Here is a 10462-nt window from a genome sequence, read left to right as displayed (position 1 = left end):
TATTATATTATTTGCAGAAAGAACTTTGAAGCTGTTAAGAAAAGAAACAAAAAATATTCTCTGAATGGAGAATGTCTTCTTCACATCTCTTTATTCCAGATCATTGGTCTTTACTGGTCATCAGTTTCAGGTGGTTTCAAAGCTTCATATAAAATGAAGATAATTTTCAGAATATTCATTTTTAAAAGATTATCAGTCTTTCCTCTAGAGTGAAAGACATTCTCAGTGTATCATTATCACGGTTCAAACAATCTACTCTCAAAACCAAATTTGTGCTTGCTTTGTAGTGTAAAACATGATTTTATTGAAACTATGATCCTCTAAAATTCTGAGACGATACTTGGGGCTCATAACTATAATGCTAGCTACTCAACAGGCTAAGGTTTGAGGATCTTATTTCAGTGCCAGCCAGAATACAAAAGTCCATGAAACCTTTATGCACAATTACCCAGAAGAAAAGGCAAAAGTAGAAGAGAGGCTCAACTCGTAGACTTTCAGACCTGAGTGAACAAAGCATAGTGAGAATTGGAGGCCATGACTTCAAGTCTTAATACCCTCACCTAAAACAATAATAGCAAAAAAAAATGAGATAAAATAATTATGTGTCCTTTAAATTCAGTACCTATTGTCCTTTATAAACAAAAGAGCAGACACTTAATAAAGGCTAAGTGAATGCAGGTACAGAATTTATAATGTTTGTTTGCTGAGGGACACCAAAGCCCCATATTTTTGCCAACAGCCACTAGAAACTCAGGAATGGAATGACACAGATCCTCTCTGGAAGCCTTCAGAAGGAATTGACCCTGGTGAAATGTGAATTTTTACATTTCCACCTCAAGAAATGAGATGAGAAATTCTCAGTTTTAAGCCATCTAATTAATGGTACTTTGGTGCAGCAGTTTTATTGAAAGAATATAACCATTAAGCCAAAGGAGCATTTAGAATTGGTCTCATACTATTACCTCTTAAAAACTAATGACTATTCAGCAAACAATATGCAATGGATTATGAACTTGGCGTTAAGTTTTCTGTTTTTTAGAGTAAATAACAACAGATATTCCTGAGAAGGTACTCATCGGGAGAACAATGTCTAAATGTGTCCATGGCCAGCTAGATTAAGTAATGATGATACACTAGCTTTGACTTCATTGAGCTGAGGTATCTTACATACTTCATTATCTCTTGTAAATTCATAACTGGTGCAGTGGTAGAACACCAGGAATTCTGGAATGTAGACTTAAAAATCAAGAAACATTTTTATGGATATGACAATGGATTGTGGGTTTCTTTCTTTGTTTTTTTTAATAGCAAAATCAATCCCATGTTTTGTATTGTGAATTTTGTTTTAGTCTGAATCTAGAATGAAATACCAAATGGTTTTTACAATGGACTGAGCACTACATAATGACATGTGCATAGCTATAGGTACACACATTTTTTTTAACTTAATTCAGATTGTTAAAATATTTAATCTTAACCTATAGAAAGCTATATATCAGGCATAGTTGTTAAATCGCTGTCACTTATTTTTAAAGATGAAAGCACTAATAAAGAAAATAACTAAAGTCAAAACAGGTTCACTTATATGGCTTTTGATATTCTGGCAGGGAAAACTTTTACAATTATTGGAGTGCAAATAAAACTGGGAGTACATGAAGTCTGAAGTTCAAGAATAGCCAAAGTAAAATCAATATGACATTTCTGCAATCAAATGTATTTCATAGTATTCCTCAAGGCAACAGAGAATCTGAAATGTTTACAAAGAAAACTGAATCAGCCTAAGGGCTAATGTGTGAGTCAGTGTGTGTGTGTGTGTGTGTGTGTGTGTGAAAATAAAATTTTAGAATTGAACAAGAGACCAAAAGAAATTCCTACATAAAATAACCAAAAATAACCCACAGGAAAATAATTAGAAAAACATGTATTAATTAAAATCACTGTATTTAATGTCAATATGACATATTAATTGTGTTTTTTAAATCCTGGAATTGTTCTAATTCTCAGTTGCTTTATAGAATTTTTTTTTGTCTTGTCTAAAGTCAATCTGCTCTTGTAAGCAGTTTGTAAAGTATCTTAGGGATTAAGGTATTGCTCCTCCTTATTAAAGCTTTACTTTTCTCTTAGCAAAAATCCTATCATTTGAAAATACTTTCCAAATTACACAATCTCAGGAGAGGATAATTAAGTATTGTGGTTATCACTACATCCTCATTAAGTGACTGGAGTCAGGAACTTGGGGACAAATGAAGTTAAAATTCAACATATATCCTATAAAATTAAGACAAGTGAGGGAAGGGTGAGTTGGGAGGGATGAATGAGAATGTTGAAAGGGTGACATTGGTCACAAAGTATTTTATTCACAAACTGCTTTGTTGAATGGCAACTCCTTTGCACAGCTACTTAAAGATGACACAAATATTAAAACAAATAATAACTGGTCACTCCCTTTTTGGTTGGGGGGCAAGGGATCTGATATTCTATCTCCTTAACTAGTCAGACATCTTATTAATCATGGGCTCAACTATTTTCTGTATATATGTCTTTTCAATGTATATGGTTCATGTGTGTGCCTTTTTGCTTTGATGGCCTCCTTTGTACCCATAGTAGTACTACTACCAGATAAGCACTATGCCCACTGATTCTGAATTGTATTTGTCTTTTTTCTGATGTCTAACATTAAAATCTCCTAGGAAAACTTCAGGTAGGATCTTTGAAATCCTCAATTGCTATACCCTTTATAGTATAAGCAAGTTACTTCAGATTATATCACAAGGGATTTTTCCTGTGTTTGTTTCATAGATAAATGGAAAAAGAGTTCCTCAACTTGCAAATATCTTAGGAATACACTGAACTGTTTAAATTCTCATCTCACTGAAGACCATAAATTATTGATAATAATAGGTATTTCTAAATCATAGAAAATAATACTCATGATGATTATATTGTTACTCTAATTATCATTTATGAAAAATTTGTGAAATATTCAATATCATTACTAAAACTTTGAAGAAGAAAATGAAGCAAGAAAAAAAAATACCCACTTACCCACTAATTTTCATTCAATCTGTGAACATTTATTGAGGATTTATCATTTGATGGATATAGCTCTGCATGTTAGAAATGAAGAGTTGAATAAGCCAACTCTCTATCACAGTTACCTAGAGTTTGTGCCTAGAGTATTAGCATCCCCAAGGCCAGCTGTAAGCATCTGGGCTAACCCATGGTGCAGCGGTATATATGTAGCCTTTACACTCCCTATCATATGATGATCTTCTTACCAGAAATAAAGACTATGAAATCAGCATGGTGCTCTGAGTCTTTCATGACAAGTTAACCATCGAAGACAAATGCAAATTATTTCACTGAAAGATTCCACAGTCTTTAGGAAAAAGATAGATAGATTTATACTTCTCCCAACCGTCTGAAATATGTAATTGATCACATTTGTTCAAATTTTAAAGTCCATTTCTAAGTTTTGGAAAAGATGAAGTGTAGCCTCTAGCCATCTAAGTTTTGTTTGTTTGTTTTTCTTTCAAAAGCCCACATTTTTTTATCTGGATAACAAAAATTACTCTAGCCACATATACTTCCCCTCACAATTTATTTTCTTATGCCAATTTAAGACAACTGAAAATATGTCTGCCAGACCTTTATGTTTATTTTAAATTGAGTTTTTATAGAAGAATCAAATCAAAACTTGCACACATAAAGTAATATATTTTGCTATATGTATATGTTACAAAATGTTTTAACTACGGTTAAACATATCTATATTTATGTATCAATCAACCATATCACATTTCTTTTCCTCAATTATTTTTTCTGATTGCTGACAGCCACCATTTCACTCTACACATCTGTGATCTCAACATTTAGATTCATATTTAGGTTTGAAAACATATATTTTCTTAAATTGTATGTAAATATATAACATACATATACATATATACATATTTATTAAATGTATATTCATGTTATATTTGCTTTGGTTATGTGTATATTATTTGTACATATATTTATACATTTGTAAATGATTTTTATATTTTTATTTATCTCTACATTTTATTATGTAATCTTTAAATATTTTATCTATCATCTATTAGATCATGTATCAAATTTGTTTCTAGTGTTTCAAAATCTACCTGATTATTCTTGTTGTTGCTATCATCATCATCATCATCATCATCATCATCATCATCATTTGCAAAATTGAATATTGAGCCCAGGGATGTGTTCATCTTCACCTAATAATCTAAGTCTCAGTTACACACCTAAACAGTACCATATTAATTTTAAGTAGAATTAAGACTTTTTACAAAGACAATGTTAGTTTTTTGAAATTACTATTTCTACAAATCCAAAATAGCTTTGAAGAAAAGCATCTATAGAAAAAATTCTTAGAGTTTAAATTTTATATATGAAAATAAATTTCAAACCATAGAAAAGAAGCAGTGTCTACCAGCTCATTTTTTGGACATAAAAATTCAGTTACTGATAATTCATTAGCAATGAAGCTTTGGTTAAATGGAGCCATCCGTTGTTAATAGCCTGTGGTGCAATAAGACTCACTGTGAGCAGGTGATGATTACAGTACTTAGCACTTCTGGAGAATAAAAGTATAGTCAGTGTAATGATTCTAAAAATTACTTCATAAGTGTCACACAGTTAATTACAGTTCAAAGAATCAGCATCTGGTTGAAGTTATAGGTGTAGCTTTGAGGAAGTAGTATTACAGGAAATGCATTTAAAGAACCTTTAATTACAACATAAAATATTCTCCTCCTTGCTCTGGGTACTCTTCTGTAGAAAGCCATAACTGGTATTTACTAAAAGAACCAAAGTATAAAAACAGTTCACATTGCCTTGTCTTCAGTGCAGGAGATATAACGTTATTAGTACACCATTTAGATATCATAGTTCCCCAAAGAAGTTAAAATTGTGGGACTCAATAAATTTTTCAAGAATCAGAAAAAAATATAAATATGTAAATCTGCTAAAATAGCTGTATTTGAGTGTCTAAACATGTGTTATATATAAAATTATCAGAAAACTTATGTAAAAATATGAACAATTGAAATTTGAGGTTAGGGACTGGAGGGTGAAAATGAGGGAGAAGAAAGGAAAGGGTGACAGTGACCAAGAAGCATTGTACTTGTAACTTTATCAAATTGTTAACTTTGTACAACTATTTAATAGTGACAATAATAAAATGACCCATAAAATTTAAGAAGCATTCACTTATTATGTTGTATGAAGTGTTTACAAAGAAACTTTGTTAGGTGGTATGGAAGTTTATTTCTCTAATCCTAGCTATGAAAGGTAAAAATAGGGTTTTCCTGGTATGAGGACAAGCCAGTGGCTAGACATTTTGACCCACACCTTTCATACCAGTGACATGGAGAACCTCGATGCTGGATGTTGGTGCATATATATCACTCCAGTTATGGGGAAAGAACCATATTTGGGTGCATTGGAGCCTGTTTTGTCATCCTACACACATGGAAAAGCACAAATCAGAGGATTGAAGTGCAGGCAGCCCAAGGATAAAGCAAGAACCAATTTCAAAAATAACCAACATGAAAATAGCTGGCTGAATAGTGCCAGTGTGAACCATCTGACTAGCAAGCGTGAATTTCTGAGTGAAAACCCCAGTACTGCCAAAAGAGAAATTAGCATTGTGAAAACTATTTACATAGGATCACTCATTCACAAGGAGGTATTTTAGGTTTATTCTGAGTGCATAGGAATTATTTCACTTCTTTATCTTGAAATTAGTGTTTGTGTAAAGCAAATGAGATTAATTTTATAACATACCCATAGGTTTTCTATCACACATAATGGATCATTATATGCATCATGTAAAATTATGTGGTATTGGTATTTTCCCCTGAAATGTTAGGGTAATGAGCTTTTTGTTGTCGTTGTTGGTTGTGGGGCTTGAACTCTGGGCCTGGGTGCTGTCCCTCAGCTCTTCCACTCAACACCAGTGCTCTCTGTACCACTTGAGCCACAGCACCACTTCCGGTTTTCTGAGTGGTTTATTGGAAATAAGAGTCTCACAGATTTTCCTTGCCCAGGCTGGCTTTGAACCATGATCCTCAGATCTTAGCCTCCCGAGTAATTAGGATTACAGGCGTGAGCCACTGGTGCACAGCTAGGAATATACTTCTTAATTGTCTGATCGTCTTATGTGTGTGTGTGTGTGTGTGTGTGTACGTGTGTGTGTGTGTGTGTGTGTGAATACTCATGGCTTGGGCACTGTCCCTTAGCTTGTCTCCCTCGATGCTAACAATCTACATCTTGAGCCACCCCTCAATTTCTAGCCTTGTGCTGGTTAATTGGGGGTAAGAGTTTCAATAATTTTTCAAGTGAGTTGGCTTTGGAAGAGGATTCTCAAATCCCAGCCTCCTGGGTAATAAGATTACTGGGATGAGCTGCAGCTGATAGTGAACTCCGTGAATTATAATCACTAAAACAGGTCCTTATATCCCAGTCGTTGACAGCATAGAAACCACACTTTCCAAACTTACGATTAGTAAAGAGAAAAATTCTAATAACAATGAATAACCCATATTCTTTCTTCCTTTATCTTTCCTACCCATTAAAAATAATCCTGTATTTAATTTCAATGTGATGGAATTCAGGCTTTGTCTCATATTGCAACAATTTTTAATCACTAGGAAGTACACTTGAATAAATATTTCAGAATAATCTCTGATCAGTATACATGCAAAAAGGAAAAATCATTAAAATAGTTGTAATTAGTCATAATTATTCAATAATCATAAACCAACTACCAATTTAAAAAGACATTTATTTACAGACCAAGGCAGTGAACATTATTAGATTATGTATTACATTTAATATACATTAATAATGAATAACAATATTAGTAGCATATATGTATATTTATACATATAAACATCTATAAACATAGCTATTCATACATACAGACATATATTACATGTAAACATACCTACCTGTATCTAGACATATATATATGTGCAGATGCATAATTATGAATATGTCTCAAATATGATAACATTCATATTACAAATGGTTTGCATTGTACAGTAGTGAACATAAATAAATGTCATAATTTCAGACAGAAACATTTTAAATTTAGGAAATAAATATTACATATATTCACAGACTTGTCTTCAAATATTCTATTATTTACTTATATCATCAAATTTTAATAATTATTTAATAGCACATTAAATTATTTTGAGAATATGTATGTTGTCTTGCCTTTGGAGACACTGAAATTTGATGTGTAATAATCATGGTTAAAAGTATTTTATTTGTACATTTTTTCTTGTAAAAATGTTGTACTGAGGGGTTATAGTTACATGAGCAAGGTAATGAGTACATTTCCAATTAAGCATTGTTACCTCCTCCTTTGTTTTCCAACTACTATCCCTTCCCTCTCACTTCCACAACAACCCTCCTTCCCCCACCAAAGTTGTAAAGTTTGTTTTCAACATAGTGTTTTGTATACTGAAGACCCAGGAGGTGGCAGAGAAATGAAGACAGATTGAAGCCAACCTGGGCTACCTAGCAATTGCAGACCACCCCTCCCTACCTAATGATACTATGGCTCAAATACTGAAAACAAATAAACATAAGTGTGCTATTAGTGATATGCATGCTTAGACTAACTCAATTTTATCTAATTGCATCCCTAAAAAGTGTGTGTGTGTGTGTCTGCGTGTGTGTGTGTGTGTGTGTGTGTGTGTGTGTGTGTGTATACCTTCCTTGTGGCTTGAATTTAGGGCCTCTAAGATTTTTATTTTTTACCTCAAGGCTAGCATTGTAACAGTTGAACCATTCCACCTCCAGCCTTGTTTGTTGAGTAATCAGAGATAAGAGTATCATTGATTTTCCTGCACCAGCTGGTTTTGAAACAGGTTCCTCAGATCACAGCCTCCTAAGTAAACTATTAATTTCAGGAAAAACCCAGTAGATGTGGATACAGTGTTCTTATTGGATATGATGATGATGCTAGTGAGCAGTAAAGAATTTTAAAATTACTTTATGCTACATATCCCAAACTATCACACTACTTTCATATAGACGTGCTTTTTACAAAAATTATATATGATAGCTTTTCTATTTATGATATACATACATGTATATATACATATAACCTACATCTATCTATCTATTTGTCTATTTATCTGAACATTCAGAAAAACTAAAAACAGAAAAAATCTACACCTCAAAGGGAAAAAGTTAACAATAGTGTATAGCATAACTTTGTCTGGTGCTCTCAGATAATATTCTTACTTTATATCACAGTACTGTCAGTATTTATAGAGTTTAAATGAGTTGCCAATAAAAATTATATGTCTATATATATATATTTGAATAACAACATTGCATTTAGTATTATGTGCTTTAAGGATAATACAGTGGAAGAAGCTGAGAAAAATGCTCTCAATAAACAATAATCATTAAACTTTGTATAATTTAAGTAGATTGCATCCATAATAAAACCAATATAGTTAAATAGTTTAATTGAATCTATGGAAATAATAACTGTGACTCAAATTTCTTCAAGCCATATTTGACAACTTTAAAAGACTTGTTAAATGCATTTAACATATATTTAGTATATTAAGCATACATGAGAGTATATAAGTAATAAATTAGTTAACTCGACACTGTTTTTAATGCTGAAAGCAAATATTTCAACATTTATATTCTAGAAAAAATAAATAAATGTACCCTTTGTGAAACAGGAATGTTATCTCCTTTCTGTAGAGACATGTGGAATACTTAGTGAAAATGTTGGAAGTTTGCAGACAGAATTATTAGCTTTCTCATGATATTTTGGTTAACCAGAAACACGGGAAGTGACTGTCAAGTAATTTATAATTATAAATCATTTTATTCCTATAAAATGTAATATATAACAGATGTTATTTTTGTACATAAAAGTACTATTTTAAGGAATATGTGGGAACTGGTACTTGTAATGCTAAAATATAAGCAAGTAATAACTATGTATGTGTCTTGAGAATGTACAGTCATTTATACTCAGTGATATTGAAAATCAGTGAATTGATGTATATAACATTAAGTTCCATGAAAATCTTACTATTAAAAAGAGGCTAATTTCTTAAGCACTGACAAATTCTCCAAGTGGTTGATGATTGCAATAATAACTAGAATATATACTAATTAGTGTCCCTGTGGCTTATAATAATAATCATTTACCACATACATTCTCCTTACAACTTTACTGCTATAATAAATAATAATCCATGAAGCTACATAGGATATCTCCTAGGTTACTTGAATTAAGAATGAGAGCAGAATGTGAACAGCTTCAAAGTTTTTTTATTAAAAAGTAACTGGAAAGGAAATTTTCCAACCTACAAGATGGCATCTCCTGAACTTTTCTCCCTGTACTGGCTTTGAACTGCCATCCCACAAGATGTTGCCTCCTGAATAGCTAGGATTATAGATGTGAACCCATAATTGTTGGTGCATACTGACTCTTCAGAATTTTTTTTAAAGTATTGCTGTTTGTTAGGCCCTTTTTCTTGCAGAGACTCTTGCATTTGAATCAGTCCTATTTATTGAATCATTCTTTGCTTTGTTTGGAGTCTGGATCTTAGAAAGTTTCATGGAATGCAGGTTTTTATCAGCTATATGTCAGACAATACTACTATCCAAAATGTATTTAGAGTTAAAAATGAAGCTCAAACAAATAAATCCTCAAAGAAACAACAACCTGATTAATAAATGAGGTAATTTCTTAAAGAGAGGATTCTCAGAAGAAGTAAGAATGGCCAATAGACATATGAAGAAATGTTCAACACATCTGGCCATAAAGGAAATTCAAATCAAAACAACGTTGAGATTCCACCTCACCCTAGTTAGAATGGCCAGTATCAAGAAAACTAACAATAACAGATGATAGCATGGATATGGCTGAAAGGGAAATTTATTATATTATTGTAAAATATAAAATATTGTAAAATGTAAAATTGGTCAATCACTCAGTAAAGCAGTATGGAGATTCCTCAAAAGAAAAAAGATAGAGCTTCCCTATCATCCAGCAGTCCCATGCCTGAGCATTTATCCAATAAAGCATAAACAAGGCCATACTAAAGCTACCACCAAAACCATGCATATTGCAGAATTAGTTATCACAGCCAAGATATGGAATCAACCCAAACGGCCTTTGATGGACAAATGGATCATCCTATCTATCTATCTATCTATCTATCTATCTATCTATCTATCTATCTATCTATCTATCTATCTATCTATCTAAATGCTATAGAACTCTACTCATCCATAAGGAAGAATGATGTTGTACCATTCATAAGGAAATGACAAGACTTTGAAAAAATTATATTAAGTAAGGTAAGCCAGATCCAGAGATCCATAGATTGCATGTTTTCCCTCATTTCTGAGATCTAGAATATGCCTATAAATCTATAAGTAA

Source organism: Dipodomys spectabilis, unplaced genomic scaffold, assembly GCF_019054845.1.
Source record: "Dipodomys spectabilis isolate Male_0828 unplaced genomic scaffold, ASM1905484v1 ptg000019l, whole genome shotgun sequence".
In the NCBI taxonomy this organism is placed as follows: domain Eukaryota; kingdom Metazoa; phylum Chordata; class Mammalia; order Rodentia; family Heteromyidae; genus Dipodomys; species Dipodomys spectabilis.
This window is presented reverse-complemented; position numbering follows the sequence as displayed.